Raw genomic sequence first — 10,017 nt, forward strand, 5'->3', positions numbered from 1 at the left:
TAAAAGCTATTTTAATATTTAATAACAGAGACTTTGACTCAAAATTAATCCTAAATAAAAATGAAGGGTATTGTATAATCATTAAGGGAAATCATAAAAATTATAAGCCTTAACATTTATGTACCAGTGTTATTCGATTTAATTAAAAAACATACTATAGCTAAAATTATGTATTGAGCCTAACACAGTGATAGTGAGTGACTTCAAAGTTCAATTCTCACCAATAAACAAGTTATCCAGACAAAAATTAACAGAAAATTTTTGGAGTAAAGTAATATCATAAATCAAATAGACTTAATAGACATCTATAGAAAATGCTATCCAAATGTGAACAACTATACTTCCTTTTCAGAAGTCTATGGAACTTCCATCAAAATTTACCACATATTGGGACATAAAGCAAGCCTTATCAGATATTGAAAACTTGAAATAACACCCTGCATTTAGTTTGACCCCTAGCGATTGAAAGTGCAAGTCAACAATAGAAACAACAGCAAATATACAAACCTGTTGGGGCTGGCCTGGGGCGGGGCATCTTGGAGCTGAAAGAAAAGGAATCTAGGCAGAAGAGAGAGAGAGAAAAGGAACCAAGACAGGATTCTGATCAAGACTCAACTTTAATGGCAGAGGACATGCAGTTCCAGTTCCCAGCTAACTCTGGAAGATCTTGGAGAACCAGTTTGGCCTCAGGAAGGTAGCAGGCAGTGTAACATCAGAGGAGAGTAATGAGAAGCAACACAGCAGGTGGCTCCACCTCAGTGGTGGACAGTCTGAACCAGCCTGGCTAGGCTGAAGGAGGTTACATTTTCCCCCTTTAATAATATTAAACAAAACTGGACTGAGTCATAAAATTTATTTATACTCTATAGTCCTGCCTAGGAGTTATGGTGGCTGGTGGCCCCACCTGTCTTAGGAAATTTTAGATTTTTTCGAATCATCCTTATCCATCGTAGAGTGTACGTGTAGCTAGTTTGTGTTATATGTCACACAAACATGGCTCTGTGGTGTATTATCAACAGCCACGGCCTTTTGGCATGTACCCCTGCCTTAGATTAGTATGATTCCAAGATCTGGGTGCCCGTCATTGATTTTCAGGCCTTCATATCACACCATACTCCCAATTCAGACCAAAGCCACAATATGTACTTAAAATGCTTCTTGATGGAGAATAATAACTGCCACCTGTGCTCTTGGAGGCAAGGTTTTACTCCTGCTGCAGTCAGGCTTAATGGTGGCTGACCTGCTTGGGAAACAAAGGTGGGACAGTGAAGAAGCAACTGTATAAAAAGCTTCTTTAAAGAAGTCCAGGTACTCCATTCAGTTGCAAATTAGCAACGACCAAGCTCAGGCTCTGGCCTCCAGGTATGGGGAACTGTCTTTGATAATTAGCAGAAAGGCCAGACAGAGATTCTCTGGAAGTGGAGGCTGAGCTCCAAATTAACTTTGCTAGGTAATTAAGAATTTTAGCTCTCTTCAATAGGAATCTCTAATAATGGAATTATTACTAGACCAGTCTAAGATTGAGTTAGAATAACTGGTCACATTGAAGAAAAGAGAAGAATCATTATAACTCTATTATATGACTAATCTTTCTAAGTCAGAATACATAGTCTCTGATGTTCTTTTTACCATAAAGTTAAAAAGCTTGAAGCAAGGCAGCTTCAATTATCCAAACTGGAAAAAGGACAAGCAACGATGGGTCGAAAACATGTACCCAATTTAGCTTCCTTGTCACTTCAGTCAGGGCACTGAGCCAACTCACCTGACAGCTTGTCACACGAATTAACCATCATGCTTCCACAGCATTATGTGGAGAGAACCTATGTTTTTCCCTTTCCTAAGGTAGCTGTTCAGGATCAAGCCATATGCTGAAAAGTAGATCCTTTTAAGATACTACAGGCATTTATTAAGTTCTTTGACATCTAAATTTCAAAATTCTAAAATAAAAGTATGATTTAAATAATGTGCATGGAAATGCACNAAATAATATGCACAGGGATATAATTTCTCCCTTTTTTGTCTTTTAAGAAGCTAAAGTTTTAAAGTTCCACAATACCGTATCCTTGAGAATTAATAATTTGTTGACAAAACATCTCAAATACTTGACTGTTATAGTCAGTATTCATGTAACATGGGCAGTGACTAATTGCACTTTCAATTGTTTCTCTTAAAGAGAGGTTGTAACTAGAAAGCTTGAAAAGTTATTAATAGTCACATGTAGGAACATTTATTTGCAACAATTTATTAAGTATAAGTCCTCAAGAATTAACACTATTATGTGGAAACATGTAGTAACTGAGGACACTAAGAGCAAAGAAATTGACATGCAAAATTTCCAAGAATATTAAATATTATCTTAAACCATAACTGTTTTGAATATATAAATAACGAGATTATATATCCAACCTATCTTGTATGTAGGGCCTATAAACTGCCTGAGATATAAATCCAGCATGGCATTGCTTTAAGATGTCCAGGCAATCCAGAACAATTTATTAAATGTCCAAGAACAGCCTTCTTAAAAGGACAGCATTTTTTCTTATGAGTTGTATATGTATAAGCAATTGCAAATTTGAGAATTAATAGCATCTGAGGGACAAACAATCTTAAGCAATTGGAGCTCTGAGATATAATATTGACTATTAATATACAAATTAAGGTTTGATTGTTAAGCATTTTAAAACACCATCCACAGCACACAACTTAATTATCTGTGCTGAAGCAGGGGGAAGCTCAAAAGAATAGGGTTGTGACCTAATTCACATCTACTTATTTCCCATAGAGGAGTTGTTTTTAAACACAATTGGGATGCATGCATGCATGAATGAATCTATAGAAGATACAAAAGCATGCATAGAAACAATTTTTAACTTATCTTAGGGATATTTATTGTCAATTTTATTTAAAATGATGGTATGCAATAGATCAATTATTAATATTCTAAATTACTTGCTGTTTGGAAGAAGGAATAGACACTTTATCAGGTTCCTAAGACACAATTTTTGTTATAGGTCTTCTAAAATACGCAAATATATCTTACAATTCTTGATTAGCACCACAGTAGTTTTAATAGGATGCTGAAACTGTGCTTTGAGGTAAGTGCCACCTCACCCCGCCCACCTGTCTTGTCGTGGCTCCACCAGCCCAGGCCCCAAATCCACCAGACACCTCAGAGGGCCCATTTGCCATTGTCCTTCTCTGCCCAGCCCAAGCCGAATGCCCACTGCATGCAGAGTCACTCTGAAAAGAACTCTGGATTTTGACCCACTGCTGAGTCCTGCATCTCCAAAGGTGGTGGTGCATGCATCTAAGCAAATCCAGCAAGTGAGTTTATTGTTGTTCCAGCTTAGACCATACCACACCTGGCAACCTTTTAGCTAAAAGAAAATTCCCCTGGAGGCAAAGAGAGGCAAGGAGAGCTTCTTTAGGCACCATTTGCAAGACAAAAGAAAGTCACACAAACCTCCCTGAGGCTGTTCCAAGCTAGTTCCTCCTGCCATGAGGGCAGATTTGAGAATTTCTAAGTTCCTTCTGCAACATTAGACCATAACTATAACTTTGGGATAGCAAAACTCAATTTCAAAACAATTTATCATCTTTAGCATCAATATTAGAAGCATTACTATCATATTACGAAGTTTGGCTGCCAATTTATGCCTATGAATGCATGACAGTGTAAGCTTTAATGATTCATTAAAGAGACATTGCTTTAAATCTTATCTTTAAATTTACTTTCTAGGATAAGAATCACATTAAATATTATCTCAGCTAGAAGTATCTTAGGAGGCCCAGTTTTTTGGCCTGCTTATGCCACGTGTTTGAAAAAACTCCTGAGTGGCCGGTTTAAGGCTAACCTTCTGTTACCAATGTAACAGTTATTTAATCCTAACCAATAACTTATGAGCTGATTGTGAAGACACACAGAGCCCATTACCAGTAAAAAAGCAAGTGAAGCAGCTACACTTAGACCAATCAGAGAATATTAATTTTTCTAGCTACAATTATAAAATAAAAAGCACTTTGTCATTAGCTAAATGCAATAACCACGAATGCAGAGAATTTTCTTAGAAAAAAACCATTAGACAAAACCTTACACAAAAACACAAAGAGGGCAGAGAACTTCTGCTGTTGGGCCCAGAGAGAAAAAAGCAGGGTGTCCCTGATTCTCTCTGTCCCTGTTTCCTCCAGCCTGATTCTGTTTCTGAATGTGGCCAATCTGCCTGATTATTAAATCCAAACCTTTTTAATCTCTCTCACCTAAAAAGCAGCTTCTGGAAGCTGTGGCCGGCTGCCTGTCATGTTCCTAGTTCCTGATGTCACTGCTGCACCTAAGCAAATCCAGCGGGCATGTTTAGCACTGCTCCAGCTTAAACCATAGCACACCTGGCAACCTTTTTGCCTGTTGCCTCTCTTGTTCCAGTACGAATTTCCTTTAATTCTTTTCTTCTTCCATGGAGCTCCAAACCAGTAGTGTTTCTTCCAGTGTCCTCTGCCTTTCCCAGGCTCTGTGTGGGACACCAATTTGTTGTGGCCGGCCTGCAGCTCTCATGTCCTGGTTCGAGCCTGGGGGGCATCTTGGAGCTGAAAGAAAAGGAATCTAGGCAGAAGAGAGAGAGAAATGGAACCAAGACAGGATTCTGATCAAGGCTCAACTTTAATGGTGGCGGACATGCTTTATTAAGGAGAGGGGAGGCCCATTCCCAGTCATGCCAAGTTCCTTGTGAAGTTGTCAGAACAGCCTTTTAGCAGTAACTCACAGTTCACAGTTTGCAGGAACTCATAGGAAATTCACAGTTTGCAGCTAAATCTGGAATATCTTGGAGAACCAAGATCTTTGGTCTCAGGCAGGTAGCAGGCAGTATAACATCAAAGGAGAGTGATGAGAAGCAACACAGCAGGTGGCTCCATCTCAGTGGTGGATGGTCTGAACCAGTCTGGCTAGGCTGAAGGTGGTTGCACAAACCCATGTTTTGGGGTTGGTCTTTTATATTTTGTATTCAGATGCTGATTTCTATACCTAGACATCTGTCTACAGTCCTGATGATGTCATAATCAAGTATCTCTGATCTAGTTGTTAGGTAAAATTTGTTCTTCATCATCTCTGATGGGATAACAAAGAGCTGATTCAGCTTATGATTGGGCAGATGAGAGAGGAAGAATGAACTTGAGATCCCAGCCAGGGTCCCAGGTGGAGAGAGAGGAAACAAAGAAGACCACAGAGAGAGAGAAATGAGTGGAGAGAGCATGTGGTAGAACCAGGAGGATTTGCCATGAAGTCGTGATGAGCAAATCAATATGTGATCACACATGGACCAGAGAAGGCAGACAAGACCAGATTGGCAAGTAATGTGGCATTTGTCTGGCTATTAGCCTTAGAGGGCTAGAATAATTTAGAACCTACCAACAACTTATTAAAAACATATAGGTTCCTGTGTCATTTACTCAGGAGCTAAAATTGGCTAGATAGGGCAAAAAAAAAAAAATTTTTTTTGCTGTAGTTATTTGGAAGCAAAGGAGGCTTAGGAAATCCCCCCCTACCCTATCCCCAATGAAATGCACTACACCCATAGAAGATAAACAACTCTCTACAGGATAAACACTGGGTCAAAACACAATGAAGAAGAAATTAAACATCTTTTAGAACTGAATTATTTGAAAACCACAACATAATCAAACTTGTGGGAACAAATGAAGGTAGTTCTAAGAGGCAAGTTTATAGCACTGCATTTCTACTTCAAAAAACTGAAGAGGTATCATATTAATAATTTAATGATGGATTTGAAAACTCCAGGAAAACAAACATGAATAAATAGTACTCAAAAAGTGTAAACATGAAGAAGTAATCAAACTCAGGGCTGAAACAAGTAAAACAGAAACAATACTACAATTTACAATGGATCAATAAAATGTGAGTTGGTTTTTTGAGAAATGAACAAGTTGGACAAATCTTTAGTCAAATCAACAAAATAAAGTTAGAGAGTAAATGGAAATTAACAAGATTAGAAATGTAAATGGAAGCATTACAACAGATACTGAAAATTCAAAGACTCATAAGAACATACTTTAGAAGTCTATGTTCCACTACTAAACTAGAAAACCTAAAAGAAATGGATGAATTCTGTAATTATATATATATATATATATATATATATATATATATATATATATACTTAATTCAATATGAAATAATTAATTTAAACAAATCTATTACCCTAGGGAAATAACCTCTGTAATTAAAAATCTCCCAACTCCACAAATCCTAGGGTCAGATTAGTAAAGAATTTTTACCAGATTTCCAAAGAAAAGCTAATATTAATACTTCTCAAAGTAGAAACTCAAGGAATATCTAATTCTTTTTATGGATTTATTGTTTCCCAAATAACAAGTTCACACAAAGACTTAATTATGGAAAAAATGTATTGAACAACATTTTATATGAATATAAAAAGAAAAAATCTCAGTAAAATACCTGAAAACTGAATCTGAGAACCCATGAAAATGATTATCTATCAAGATCAACACACAAAACTCAGTAGCGTTCAAATAACAAACAGACTGGAAAAGAAATCAGGAAAACAGTACTTTTAACAGCATCTAAAAATAAAACAGAAAAGAGAAAAATATAAAATGACTCTTACTAAACAGTAAAAACTTATATAAGTAAACTTTTCACAAACTGAATAGAGAAATCGAAGACACCAGAATATGAGAAGATGGGCATTGTCCATGAGCTTGTTCAGTAACTATTATGATATCCATCTCATCAAAACTAAAGATTCAGTGTGAACTCCATCAAAATTCTAACATGATTCTTCACAGAATTAAAAAAAAAAAAAACCTCAACTACACACACACACACACACACACACACACACAAAACCCTCAGGATAGCTAATACATTGGGTAATCAAAGAACTGCTGTAGCTATCATTGTCTATATTTCAATATGTGATACAGAGCTTTAATAATAAAAACAGCATGGTATTGGCATATAAGCAGATATATTGATAAATGGAATTGAGTCGAAGACACAGACATAAGTCCACACACATAAAGACATCTGATTATTTTACAAAAATAAAAAATAAATATACACAGGAGAAAATACTTTCTCAAAAACCTTTAACAAGTGGTACTGGTCAAACTAAATAGCTACATGTAGACATCCAATAAATATAGATCTATATCTACCACTCTACACAAAAAATCAACTCTAAATGCATCAATGATTTCAGAATACGACAAGATAATCTTGCATCTCATACAAGATTAAGTGAGGAATAGGCTTGAAGTCATAGGAATGAGAAAGGACTTTCTGAATGATCCCTGATAGCACAGGTCTTATGATCAACAGTTAATAAATGAGACGTTATGATGTAAAAAGCTTGAGCAAAGGCTGCCATTATTCTCAGCCTATAGGGTACGAAAAACTTTTTATCAATCAAGCATCTGACAGCAGGTTAGAACACAGAATATACAATGAACTAAAAATCTGAGCATCACAAGAACAAATAGTTCTATTAAAATGGGATATAAAAGCAAACAAAGGACTGTCAAATAATGAAACACAGATGTTGGAGAAACATGAAAAGCCATTAGCATAATAGATATTAAAACTACTCTGATCCTGCATTTCCCTGATGGCTCACCTTTCTGTGTTATCTCAGCCATTTGAATTTACTTTACTGAGAATTCTGTTTAGCTCTGTGCCCCAGTTTAAATTGGGCTATATATATATATATTTTTTTTGGTCTAGCTTCTTGAGTTCCTTATGTATTTTGGGTTTTAGCCCTCTATCAGTTGAGAAATTCCATTTAATTGTTGATCTTACTGTTTGTGCTAATGCTATTCTATTCAGAAAGTGTTTTCTTTTGCCAATGAATTCAAAACTATTTCCCACTTTCTCTTCTATCAGGTTCAGTGTACCTGATTTTATGTTGAGGTCTTCAATCCATTTGGAGTTGAGTTTTGTGCAGGGCAATAAGTGTTAGTTTATTTTCATTCTTCTACATTCAGACATCCAGGATGACCAGCACCAAAACTTCAAGATGCTGTCTTTTTATCCAGTGTGTATTTCTGTCTGCTTTATTAAGAAAGAAATAAAGAGAGAGAGAGAGAGAGAGAGAGAGAGAGAGAGGGAAGGAAGGAAGGAAGAAAGAAAGAAAGAAAGAAAGAAAGAAAGAAAGAAAGAAAGAAAGAAAGAAAGAAAATTCAGTTGTTTATGTCTAGGTTTTCCATTCAATTTCATTGATCAGTATGTTTGGTTTTGTAGCAATACCATGTTGTTTTTTATTACTATAGCTTTGCAGTGCAACTTAAAATTGAGTATTATGATAACCCTAGCAGTTCTTTTCTGATTCAGGATTGTTCTAGCTATACTGATTTTGTTTGTTTGTGTGTGTGTGTGTGTGTGTTTTCAGAATGCCAAAGGATAATAAAGGCAAATGACAGTGGTGCTGGCTAGGAAGGAGTAAAACTACTTTGTTTCTTGTAGGACTACACACACTATGGAAGTTAGTGAATAATTTCCTCATAAAGTTAAATATAGGTTTTTCACAAGACCAAGCTATCCCACTCTTGGACATATACCTAAAGACACTACATTTATTCACAAAGATATTTTCTCATCAATATCTCATTGCTGTTCTATTAGTAATAGTCAAAGTGGAAACAGTCCATCACCTGATAAATTGATAATGAAGATATGAAGCAACTACACAGTAGAATATTAGTCACCTGTTAAGAAAAAATGTAGTCTTTAAATTGATAGGTAAATGACTGGAACTAGAAACAATTACTCCGAGTGAGGTAAGGCACACCAAAGTAATATTGCATGTTTTCTCTTAAATGTAAATGTTAGCTTTTAAGCTTTAAATATGTCTATTTTTATTTAAAATAACTATAGTGGTGGGATAGCTTGTACAGGACTAGGGGGATGGACGGGGTCTTCTAAGGAAGAATAAATATGATATAGTATCACAAAAATATAAAGAGGGAACTAGAATAGAGTTAAATGGGTGAGGGGCTGGGGGCAGGTCGAAATGAGGAATAGAGGGAGTGACAACTAACATGAAAGACCTTTTGAAAAGCTGTGTAGAAGCCTACTACTGTAGAAGTTTCCTGAAATATATGCATATAAGACAATAATTTCTATGGAGTCACCATATAATGGGGGAAAGAAACTATCCAGTTCTAGGTTTGGGTTACATCTTGTTGATTTCTTGGCCAAAGGGGTTCCATAGACCTCCCTCAAATATTGCTTGCTATTGCTCATTTTGATTTGAATTTACTAGACAGAGAGAGAGAGAGAGAGAGAGAGAGAGAGAGAGAGAGAGAGAGAGAGAGAGAGAGAGAGAGACTGGTGATGTTTGAGCACATAGGGAGATAGATAGGATCTGGGAAAGGGCATGCATGAGCAAAGACTATGAAAAGTTCCCTCTATGATGTTTTATGTTAAAAAAGCATGAGAAACAAGAAAAAGGAAACAGCAGAAGTGGTGGCATGACAGCAAAGGCACATACATTAGAGCAGCAGTGACATGTAGTCCAATCTGCAAAGGGTGAGGCTGCAGGCTTCCTGGAATCTGATAGTGCAGCTAAACAGTATAAGGACAGGGGTCACACCAAGAAAGAGCAGGATTGCAGAAGTAGAGAAGATGATCAAGTACGTAAGACATAGAGATCTAAAGGAGGAAATGCAGGACCTGGCCATAGGAAGACTTCCCAAGAGCTGTTGAACTTTTGTAGCCAAAGTTCTCAGGTACTCTAAACCTTGAATCTTAAACATTTGTCACTATCCAAGACTGAAAACTCCCCAAACCTAGTCTTGCCATGAAGCTATAATTCCAAGGTAAATGAATGCTGAGTTGCTAAACTTTCAAGATTTGTAAGAGTTGAAGAGTAAAGAGTAAGAATGACGGCCCTGCAGGGAGCGCCATCTTGGCTCCAGGACTCCGCCGAACTTAGTCTGTACAGGTTAGAGTGAGGAACACAGAGGCAGACAGCTTCTGGGACAGGC

The sequence above is a fragment of the Mus caroli genome, chromosome 1, assembly GCF_900094665.2.
Source record: "Mus caroli chromosome 1, CAROLI_EIJ_v1.1, whole genome shotgun sequence".
NCBI lineage: Eukaryota > Metazoa > Chordata > Mammalia > Rodentia > Muridae > Mus > Mus caroli.